The following is a 12612-nucleotide window of genomic DNA, read 5'->3' as shown; positions in this document are numbered from 1 at the left end:
TCTCAAAAATAAACTTAAAAGATTTTTTAAATGAAATTTTGCTTGTTATCCCACAAGAAATATACAGGCTGAACAAATCTTAATGTAAGTACTAGTTACATTAAGATACATAATTAACAGGGTGCCTGGGTGGCTCAGTTGATTAAACCTCCGACTTTGGCTCAGCTCATGATCTCTCAGCCCATGAGTTGGACCCCACGTCGGGCTCTGTGCTGACAGCTCAGAGCCTGGAGCCTGCTTCAGATTCTGTGTCTCCCTCTCTCTCTGCCCCTCTCCTACTTGTGCTCTCTCTCTCTCTCAAAAATAAGAAACATTAAAAACAATTTTTTTAACAGATAATCAACCGGACAAGAATTCTCATCCTTGAGGCCCATTTAATCAAACAAAAGAAATAGCTCGTGTTTCTCAAAGCCTAGATATACAAAACAAAGCAGGACACTGCATTTATTGGGGATCCCAGTAGCCAGTGAAACACTTGAAAGTACCAATTTCTCATGGAAGACTCCTGGCTGTTAGACACTGTGAACAGGATTGGCATATGTGAGGAAAAGGAAGGACAAATGACTGGACCTGAATGAGTGAGAGGAAGAGTGCTAAAAAATGAGAAAAGAGAAAAAGCCAGAGAATAGGTCTATTACAAATTTGCAGACCATAGGGAAAATGCAATATATTTAAGTGTGAAAGGAAGTCATTAAAAGATCCTGATGAGGATTAACATGATTTATATTTTACAAGGATCACCCTAGCTTCTATAGGACTCCTTTAAGACTGTTAAATGTTACAGGGAATGTGACGCCTAAGTGGCTCACAGTCAGTTAAGCGTCAAACTTTGGCTCAGTTCTTGATCTCATTGCTCCTGAGTTTGAGCTCTCCATCGGGCTCTGTGCTGACAGCTCGGAGCCTGGAGCATGGAGCCTGCTTCAGATTCTGTCTCCATCTCTCTCTGCCCCTCCCCCATTTTCTTGCTCTCTCAAATATAAAATAAAACATAAAGTTTTTAATGTTAAGGGAATGAAGAATGGAATGGAAGTGGGAAGAACAATTAGAGGAGATTATTGCAATAATCCAAGGAAACATTGGTGGCTAAGGCCAGGATAGTAATGGTGGATGTAAAGGAGAAACAGTCTGATTTGGGTTTAGAGGCATTCCCTGATATATAAGAAGCTGGATATGAAAGAAGCAAAGGATAATACAACAGGGTATCATTGCTTGAGATGGGAACACTAAGAGAGGAGCAGACAGGAAAGAGGTAACTTGGTTTTGGGCCTGTTAATTTTGAGAACTTTATTAAATCTTCAACTGGAGATAATAAGATGGCAATTAGATATATTAATAAAGAGGAATTAAAAAGGAGACTCTTGCCAAGCAATGACATACATATTGGGGAGTCAATGAAGAGATGGCACTTAAAATTAATGCGGCAAGATGAGATCACCTAGCAAATTTATTTACTACTGATGGAAGAGAGCTAAAGAGTCCTCTGCACCATTTGGAAATCTGATAGAAAGGAAGGAATAAGGAAAAGAGACTAAGATACAACAGCCAATGAGGCAAGAGGAAAACTAGGTGACTGATGTCAAACAAGCTATGTAAAGAAAGAATTTCAGCAAGGATAGACTGACCAACCAAAACAAACATTGCTGAGCTGACACAGAAGATGAAGACTGAGAAGGATCAGTAACATTTGCAAAGCTGAAATGATCTTCTAACTTGACAAGAGTATTACCAGTGAACAAATGAGTGTACAAAAGCTGGAGTGGGGTGATCCCAAAAGACAGAACTGAGGAACCTTAAGTACAGACAACTCTCTGTAAGAGTTTTGCTCTAAATTAAAGAAAATGAGCAGAAACAGGGTTAAAATCTGCAGTGAAGTCTTTTTCCGACCTGGTATTTTTGTTTTGTTTTCCTCATTGTTTTACTTTTTTGGTGAGGTGTTTTTTTGCTTGTTTTTATGATGGAGAATATTGCAGCTTGTAGTCTGCTTATGAGAATGATCCAACAAAGAGGGAACAACTAAGGAGTTTAAAAGGAAAATCTATGTGCAACAGTGGATGTGGTCAGTACATAAATAAACTTCCTCAGTACAAGAATGAAAGGAGTACATGTGTTAAATGCAAGTAAGTTGTAAGATTTTGTGAACGGAGAACAATGGTATCTTAAGCAGTTTTAAGTACAGTATTTGTATTCGACAATGAAAGCAAATTTCATGGTAGGTCAACTTTTACTCCAGGTCTTCCTGCTGAGGCTTTGCTTTAAGAGGCAGACTGATGTTTCTATACTATACCCAAGGATCATTTTAAGGCACAAACATCAACTAAGAAGTCCAATAAACACATAAATGAACACTGTGAAAGGGCTGTTAGCTACTTTCATTGCCAATACATTACTTGATTCCTCCCATACTTCTTTGTTTTTAATCAAAGCATAATTTTCAGATATTAAATAATATCAGTTATAATTTTAACTTTAGAAATCTTAGTTCTCAAACAATTCTGAAGTTGCTTTTCTCTCTTATATAAAATAAAGAATCAAAAAAGAAAAGGAAACATAAACTCTGAAGAATGCAAAACCAAGTAATAACAAGCATAAAAATGAGGTAATCTATGGGGTGCCTGGGTGGCTCAGTCGGTTAAGTGTCCAACTTTGGCTCAGGTCATGATCTCGTGGTTCACAGGTTTGAGCCCCACGTCAGGCTCTGTGCTGACAGCTCAGAGCCTGGAGCCTGCTTCATGGATTCTGTCTCCCTCTCTCTCTGTCCCTCCCCCACTCGTACTCTGTCTCTCTCTGTCTCTGTCTCTCTCTCAAAAATAAATAAAACATTAAAAAAAATTTTTTAAATGAGGTAATCTTGTTCATTTTAAGTGAGGTTCATTTTAAATAAAAGCTTACAACATTAGAATTTTGTCACTGATATATTTCTAAGATGATTTAGTGTTATTCAATAAAATGCAATTTGCTGAATAATAAAAGCCTCTTCGAACTAGATTAGGAATACAGTTTAATAGTTAAAACTCCAATAAAGCCAGGAATCATTAACAAATGAAACATACATGTCTTACACATTTATTTTTATTTGGGATATATAAAAGCATACTGACCATTTGAGATCAACCAAATCTTGCAGAATGTGCATGCTAATTTGAGTTCTTTCTTGAACAAATTACACCCATAATGTAAACTCCATGACTGCAACTGTGGTTTCTTTAAAGTGGAATGACAAAATACAGACACCTGCACCTCCATGTTTTTACTGATTTACGTAGTAAGTATTTCCAAAGCATTCAAATTATTCATAGAAACAAGTCACTTGGAGTGCATAGGTGGCTCAGTCAGTTAAGCATCCAACTCTTCATTTTGGCTCACATCATGGTCTCATGGTTGGTGAGACTAAGTCCCATGTTAGGCTCTGAGCTGACACAGAGATTGGGATTCTCTCTCACTCTCAGCCCCTACCCCACTCAGCGTTCTATCTCTCTCAAAATAAGTAAATAAATATTTTTAAAAATTTAAAAGAAAGAAACAACTCACTTTCCAGAGTAAATTCCATTAGTGTAAAAACAATTTAAATTATACAATTACAATGACAAGTAGTACTAAAAGAAACAGGTTTGGAAACAACGGACTCTTGGTAAACATACAATTCATCAACAGCTGAACTTATGTGGCTTTGTCTTAAACTAGTAGACGCTTTTCAACAGCCATTCTAGCTTCTGCCTTTATTGACAGACCCCGATTCTCATCAGGACACACTTACAGTAATAGAAAGAATGATAATTTGTATTTATGATCCTAAGATGAAAAGGAATCTTTGCTATTAACAGGCCAGTAACCAACAGAAAACTTTTCATGGAAATGGGATAATAATTAGAATACAACAATCCAGTGTTCTTTCAAACTGCAGGTATCACCCATTAGTGAGCCAGGGCCAGGAAATTGTTTTTTAATAAGACAGGGTAGAAGGGGCACCTGGCTGGCTTAGTCGGTAGAGAATGCGAATCTTGATCCCAGGGTCATGAGTCTGAGCCCTGTGTTTGATGTGGAGATTACTTAAAAAAAAAAAAAAAAAAAAAAAAAACTATACTAGAAAGCAAAGTGCATTAGTCAGAGTAACAATAAGCAATGCTATAAAAAATGTCTGTACACACATAGGTCTCTGTAAAATATATTTCTATCAGTGTTTCAAAGTTACAGTGAATAAGTGGTGATGGGTATTAACGAAACTAATTGTAGTAATCACTTTGCAATACATACATACAGCAAATCATTATGTTGTACATCTAAAAAAATTATGCAATGCTGTAGGTCAATTTTACCTCACTTTTAAAAATTTTAAAACAAAAACAAAAACCCCTAGATAATTTTGCTTCTGATACACAATAATTCTTGAGGATCACTGAACTAAAGCAATGCTTTCTCAATGATTACCGGCCATCAGAATCTCTTGGTGAGCTTGTTGGAAACAGATACCTGAGTTCCACACCACACCCAAAGATTCTGGTTCTGCAGGTAAAGGATGACAGCTAGAATCTGATTTCTAACATACTCCCAGGTGATGCTAATATTGCTGATCCACAGACCACACCTTGAGTAATAGGCTCTAGTTTTTTGTGAACCAGGCATAAATCACCACACCCAGAGGCTGAAAGCAATCTTCAGATTCATCAAGTCTAACTTCTTATCAGATGGTTGAATTTCTTTCACAAAATCCCCCTGAATGTTCTACCAACAAAGACAAACCACTGAATGCCCTACCATACCAGAGATGAACCATTTACTTAAGTCAGGTCAATCATCAACGATCCATGGTAAGTACTAACAAAGATGAATGAGCTTCCTCAGGAAGTCACGACTACAGACTATAGCTCTCTTATTTTCATTCAAATATGTGTTGTTATTGTAGAACTATTCAAGTATGCCATTGTAACCTCTACACATTCAATAAAGAGAGATGAGATTCATAGGTGATAGTCACAGGACTTACTTTCACTAATTTTTGCTTTTATTTGTTCCCATAGGAAAAAAAAATAGCTCGAAACCAGTGGAATATTCACAACAATTTGATTTTATAACTAATAGATTTTATTACTAAAAGGTGACCAACAAATGTTGACACTTGAAATACCTCTGATAGAAATAAGTTACAATTTCAATAATCCATTTGAACACGATTAAGACTAAAAAAAAGTGATTTTAAAGAACAGATAACAACCGTTTGTTATAAAACAACCATTTGTTCTTCACTATGAGGACAACTAAAGACAACAGACTTTACTTTTTTGAAGGTTCACTGGTATTTATACTACTCTAAAAGTAATGATCAAGAAGAACAGCGAAATCCATAAATTGATACATTTGGCATGTACCTAAAAACTGTCCAGGGTCTATTAAAGTTGAAACATATCACTATAACAGAATATCATACACTTTAATGAAATAAAACATTTATGTATTTTTATAATATTTCAATATTTCAGGGCATATTATTTTCATAAGCAAAATAAAATGAAATTTTAACAAAATAATAAAAGTGGAAGTAACTTATGCCAATAGTTCCAGAAGCACAATGCCACAGAGATACAAGGAAACAGTCCCAAATCTGTCCCAATCTACACTTTCAAATCTTCTATCCTTCCAATTCTAAAATCTCTGTAACATGGTTATATTATTTATAAAGTGAAACCTTTAATTTTCATCTTCTCTCCCATCTTGCCTCACCAGATATAGCTGATATCCCTTTCTATTCAGATAAACAAGGATCTGTTCAAGTCCTGAATCTAATTTATCCTACCCCTTATAACTAGAAAGAATTGCAATGCTAAAGGAAATCATTTTAAGGGCTATAAAACTGTAGAAAACAGAGTAAGCTGCACTTTTTTCCCCTCAATGGCATCAGTAAAATTATAATAATTTCACTTGTTATTCTTATGAGATCATTAAACATAAGATACCAATCCTAATATTTGCAAAAAAAGCAAATTCTGGCACAGGCTACAACCTTATGTTATGTGAAATAAGTTAGTCACAAAAAAAAAACCAGTATGATTCCACTTATACGAGGTACCCAGAGTAGTCAAATTCATAGAGGCAGAAAGTAGAAGGGTGGATGACACAGCTAGAGGGAGAAGGAATGGGGAATTATTATTTAAAAGGTATAGAGTTTCAGTTTTGCAAGATGGAAAGCGTTACAGAGATTGGTTGCACAGCAATGCCAGCTTACTTAATGTTACTGAATTGTACACTTAAATATGGCTCAGATAGTAAATTTAAGTTTATGTATATTTCAGTTAAAGTATTTTTTTAAAAATTTATATGAAGAAGTTGAGAGACAGAATACAAAATTAATAATATCAGGAATGAAAGGTATAGCACTAAAGACTTCATAGAAATTAAATACAAAGTGAGAAAATATAAACATTAATAAATTTTAAAATGCTATGAACAACATCATGACAGTACACTTAAAAATTATTAAGAAGTTTATAGAAATAAATTTGACAGCTTAGACCTTCAATGTCCAACATGGGAAGCCACCAGTCACCTATGTCTATTTAAATTAATCAAAATGAAAACTTCAGTTCAGCACTTGTTACATTTCAAGTGCTCAACTGCCAAGGGTAGCTACCTAGTGGCTACTATATTTTAATAGTATACATACAAAACATTTCCATCATCACGCAAAAATTCTATTCAACTGTGCTGACTTAAAGGAAATGCCTTGAAAGGTGCAAATTACCAAACCAGACACAAAAGATAAAGAAAATCTGAACGCACCAGGACCAGATGACTTGCTAGTAAATTAAATATTTAAGGAAATAACACCCATCTTATATGTATTCTTTCAGCAAATATAGGAGAAAGGAATATTTCTTAACCAATTTTCTGAGGCCAGTATTACTCTGCCACCAGAACCAGAGAAAGATACAACAAAAGACAACTTTACACCAATATCCTTCATAAACATAGGCGCTTAAAGTATTAGCATACTTAAAATACTAGCAAACTGAATAAAAATATAAAAAACAAATAATAAGTCATGACAAAGTAGGATTTATCCCATGAATATAAGATGGGTTGAATATTCAAAAATGAATTTACCACATAACACAATAAAGGAAAACACAGGACTATCTCAATAATGAAGAAAAATAATTTGACAAAATTTAATATTCATGCATGAAAAAAATCTTTCAGCAAACAAGAGAAAATCCTCAATCTGAGGGAAGATATCTACAAAGATAGTAAAGAACATATGGAGACTGAAAAAAACAATTTTCTATTTATAAGGTAATAAAAAATAGAAATAAGGGATACTACATTTCAAGTAAGTAAAGAAAGCATGATTATTCACTGACCTGGGAAGGAATAATTGGCTATCTCTATGGGGGGAAATTGTCCATCAATTTATCCACGAACAAAAAATCCAGACAAAATATTGGAAAGAAAAAAAATACATATATATATATATATATATGTATGCTAAATTTTATAAAATATGCGCAAACTCTATAAACTAGGAACTACAACAGATTTAGAAATTTAGTAATAATTTAGAAATTAGAGATTTAATATACCTACATTGTGTAGGTATGATTCAATATATTTAAGATATCAATTCTTCCTGAAATTAATCTATAGAATATGCAATTCCAATCAAAGTCCCAGTAGCTTATTTGTATAAATTTACATGTAAATCTAAAATATATATACATAAATGCAAAGGACTTATACAGACAAAACAATTTTTAGGAACAGAGTTGGACGACTTGTACTAACTCACTTTGTAAATCAATAATCATTTCAAAATGAAAAGTTAGGGGCACCTGAGTGACTCAGTCAGTTAAGCATCCAAATCTTGATTTCGTCTCGAGCTGGAAGTCAGGGGCTGTTAGCACAGAACCTGCTTTGGATTCTTTCTCCCTCTCTCTCTGCCCCTCCCCTGTTCACACTTCCTCACTCACACACTCTCTCTCAAAATAAATAAGCATAAAAAAAAAATTTAAACTAATTTTTCAAATATGGTAAATTTTGCTATCTGTACATTATACCTCAACAAATTTAATTTTTAATCATTTCACTTACAATAGCATAAGAAATTTAAAATATATAGGAATAACAAAATATGTACAAGACCTCTACTTTGAAAACTACAGATCATTGCTGAGAGAAATGAAATAAATAAATAAATAAACCTAAATAAACTGACAGGCATATCATATTCATGAATTGGAAAACACTGTTAATTAGATGTCAATTCTCCCCACACTGATCTACAGACCCAACAGAATCACAATAAAAACCCCAGGAAGCTTTTTAATAGAAGTTGACAAGCTGCTTCTAAGAAATTGCATGAAAATGCAAAAGATCTAGTACAGTAAAACAACATTGGAAAATATGACTTAGAATATCTGATTTAATATAAAATTAAAAGAATCGAGACAGAGTGATATTGGCCTCAGAACAGATATATGTATATATAGATCCATGGAACTTATAATGAGTCTGGAAATAGACTCAATATACAGATCAACTAATTTTCAACAAATGTACCAAGGTGTATCAATCAGAATAAATAATCTTTTCAATAAATGCTGCTGACTCAACAGATATCCACACACAAAAATTATACATTTGACTTTTACATTACACTATATACAAAAACTAAAATGACATGGATGAGGACCCTAATTGTAAAAGCTAAGGCTAAAAATATAAAGTTTCTAGGAAAAAACAAGTGTAAATATTCATGATCTTGGGACTGGTATCTTAGAACACAAAGAACAGACCACACAAATACAGTAGTAGTAATAATAGTAACAATAATAATAATATGAGACTTCATCAAAATTAAAAACTTGTGCTACTCAAGGACACCACTGAGATCATAAAAAGGCAAGCCACAAAATGGATGGATGGATATGAAGGGATTTATAGACACAGATACATGGAGATGGATATCCCCACTGATTTCAATCTACTGATCCACATGACAGAAGACTTGTATCCAAAATATATAAAGAACCTTTATCCTAATAACAAAAAGACAAACAACCAAAATGAAAAGTGGGCAATAATTTGAACAGACACTTCACAAAAGAACATTAAGAATGGCCAATACACACAATAAAAAGTTGTTCCACATCATTAATAGGGAAATGCAAATTAAAACAATGAGATGCCACTGTCCTTCCCACTAAGTTACCTCTAATTCAAAAGACAAAGAGACCACTTAAATGAAATGGACAACTTCCTTGAAAAATACAACTTACCAGAACTGACAAAAGATGAAACATAAGGGGCACCTACATGGCTCAGTCGATTGAGCATCTGACTTCCGCTCAGGTCACGATCTCGCAGTTCGCGAGTTCGAGCCCCACACTGCGCTCTCTGCTGTCAGCACAGAGCCCACTTTGGATCTGCAGAGCCTGCTTTGGATCCTCTGTCCCCTTCTCTCTGCCCCTGCCCTGCTTGTGCTCTCTCTCTCATAAAAAAAAAATAACAAACATTAAAAAAAAATTATTTTAAGACTGTTTCTTGGTTTGTCTCTCTCTACCTTAAAAAAAAGGGGGGGGGGACATAAAATATGAAAAACCTTATATTCCTATTTGAAAACTTTACTTATAACTTACAATCTCACACCAAGAAATCTCCAAGCCCGGATGGTTTCTCTAGTGAATTGTAGACAACATTTAATAAAGCTACATACAACTCCAATAGTAAACAAACTTTACCAGGAAAATCCTTAACAAAATATTAACAAACTAAATCCAGTAATACATAAACACAAATATTCTTCAACCATTCCACAAGGTAAGATAGGAATATTTTTTTTAAATGTAATAAAGACTAAGCTTATGTGACAAAAACTAACAATTGGCCCTAAATTAACAAAATATTACAACTAATTAACTAGAATTAGAAATTAGTCAAAGGTGACAACTACCACGATTGTTTATTATAATCCCACAATTTATAGTAAAAGAAATTAATTACATAATTTGGGCAGTCACTGTGAAAAAGAAAATATTTTCAGTTGATATGGCTTCATGTCTGGATAACTACAGTCTCAAATTTTAAAAGTCTACTATATTTAATAAGGGATTTCAGTAACATAGCTAAGCTATTCTTGCAATAAGAACCTACAAATAAAAAAAAATACTTTCTTTTTTAAATGTTTATTTTTGAGAAAGAGAGAGCGACTGGGGGAGAGGCAGAGAGAGAGGGAGACACAATTCGAACCAGGCTCCAGACTCTAGCTGTCAGCACAAAGCCCAATGCAGGGCTTGAACTCATGGACCATGAGATCATGACATGAGCTGAAGTCAAATGCTGGACCAACTGAGCCACTCAGGCATCCCTGAAAAATAGACTCCATTTGCAAAGGTGACAAATAAGATACTTAACAAATGACACACAAAAAAACACAATACATACTACTTGACAACCATAAAATTTAAGTAAATAGCATAAAACAAAATCTGTATAACAATAAAAATTGATTCTTCCAAAAGTAATAAATAAATGCATGATTTTTATAATTTTCTTTAAAAATTTTTTTAATGTTTTTATTTATTTTTGAGACAGAGAGAGACAGAGCATGAGCAGGGGAGGGGCAGAGAGAGAGGGAGACACAGAATCCGAAGCAAGCTCCAGGCTCTGAGCTCTCAGCACAGAGCCTGACGCGGGGCTCGAACTCATGGACTGTGAGATCATGACCTGAGCTGAAGTCGGACACTTAACCGACTGAGCCATCCAGGCGCCCCATTTTTATAATTTTCTTTAAGAGAGTGTGTGCACATACACATGGGAAGGAGGGGCAGAGGGAGAGACAGAATCCCAAGGAGGCTCCATGCCCAGCACAGAGCCCACAGCAGGGTTCAACCTCACAACCCCGGGATGATAACCTGGGTCAAAATCAAGAGTCGGACACTTAACCGACTGAGCCACCCAGGTGCCCCTTAAATGCATGCATTTTTAATTAGAATTGCAACAGAGTAAATTTGGGAAACTGAATAAAATCATATTAAAATTTAGTAGAGCCATTAGCAATGACATGGATGGAGCTAGAGAGTATAATGCTAAGTGAAATAATTAAGTCAGAGAAAGACAAATATCACGTGATTTCAATCACATGCAGAATTTAAGAAACAAAACAAGGGAAAAACAATAAGAGAGAGACAAAGCAAGAAACACACTCTAATTTATTATAGACAACAAACTAATGGTTACCAGAGGGGAGGGGCAGGGAGGGGTAAAACAGGTGAAGATTAAGGAGTATACCTGTGATGAGCACATGGTGATATATGGAAGTGCTGATTACTATACTGTACACCTGAAACTAATATAATGCTGTATGTTAACTAGAATTAAATTAAAAACTTAAAAAAAAAGATAAACTTGGTACATCCAACCATTTCAACCCTATGTATTTACACAAGAGAAATAAAAACCTTTCTGCAAGAATACAAAGTAAAATTTAATGGAAGGATAGTTTAAAGAAAAGCTTTACTTTAAAATTTTTTTATGTTAATTCATTTTTGAGAGACAGAAAAAGGTCATGATCTCACAGTTTTATGAGTTCAAGCCCCACATCAGTGCAGAGCCTGCTTAGGATTCTTCCTCTCTCTCTCTCTCCCTCCCTCTGTCCCCCCCTCCTCCCCGTTCTGTCTCTGTGTCTCTCAAAATAAATAAACTTAAAAAAATTAAATACTGCTAATGCAAAAACTTTAAAAAGACAAGTCATAAATTAGGAGAAGTTATTTGCAATAGCTATAACTGACAAATTTATTCGTCGGGATATTTAGAGAACTCCAACATTTCAGTTAAGAAAACACCAACAACCCAACAGCAAGTGGGCAACAGATTTAATTAGGCATTTTGCCAAAGAGGTAGCAGAAATAGCTAATAAACATGAAAAATATTCAAATTATTAACGAAGGAAATAAAAAAATTAAGTATTAAGTCCATGTTATACCTACCAAACTGACAAAATTTAAGTCTGATAACGTCAAGTGTTGGCCAGATGCCAAAACTCTAGTTAGTGACGCTAGACAGTGACCAAAACTCTAACCACAATGTGTCAATGTATACAGATAAAACTTAGGAAAATAAGTTTTGGAATTCTGATAAAGTTGAGAATGTACATAGCCTAGGCCTGAGCAATAACCTTCCCATATATACCTTACAAGAATAGGTAAACTATGCCTGCATGCCAAATGCAGAAGCCACCTGTTTTTTGCGGGGGCACTGGGGAGGAGGGCTTATACAACCCATGAGCTAAGAATAGTTTCCACATCTTTAAATTGTAGGAAAAAGCCATCAAAAGAAAAGCATTTCTTTATACATGGAAAATTATGTTGAATTCAAAATTCAGTGTCCATGGTTTTATTGCAAACACATTAATTCCTTTACATACATGCTACAAACGCAAAGTTGAGTTGTTGCAACATAAACAGTATGATCTGTGACTACATTAAGACACAAGTTATGTTTTCATCACAGCAAATTTATTGCAGTGTTGACAAAGAGACCTGTAACATTTTCTACTAGGCTCGTGGAGTAAAGTGGAAGTAACAGACTTTTCAATACTATAAACAATTAACGAATAACAATTTT

The 12612-nt window shown here is 34.5% G+C and overlaps 1 protein-coding gene and 1 pseudogene across 11 annotated transcripts in view; one reads left to right on the top strand and one right to left on the bottom strand.

Moving 5' to 3' along the window:
• ZMYM4 (zinc finger MYM-type containing 4) overlaps nt 1–12612 on the bottom strand; it is a 143405-nt gene that overhangs the window by 65331 nt on the left and 65462 nt on the right. The gene's annotated exons all lie outside the window — the stretch shown is intronic.
• On the top strand, nt 12436–12538 carry LOC113599689 (uncharacterized; annotated as a pseudogene).

This window comes from Acinonyx jubatus, chromosome C1 (assembly GCF_027475565.1).
Source record: "Acinonyx jubatus isolate Ajub_Pintada_27869175 chromosome C1, VMU_Ajub_asm_v1.0, whole genome shotgun sequence".
Taxonomy (NCBI): Eukaryota; Metazoa; Chordata; class Mammalia; order Carnivora; family Felidae; genus Acinonyx; species Acinonyx jubatus.
This window is presented reverse-complemented; position numbering and strand designations above follow the sequence as displayed.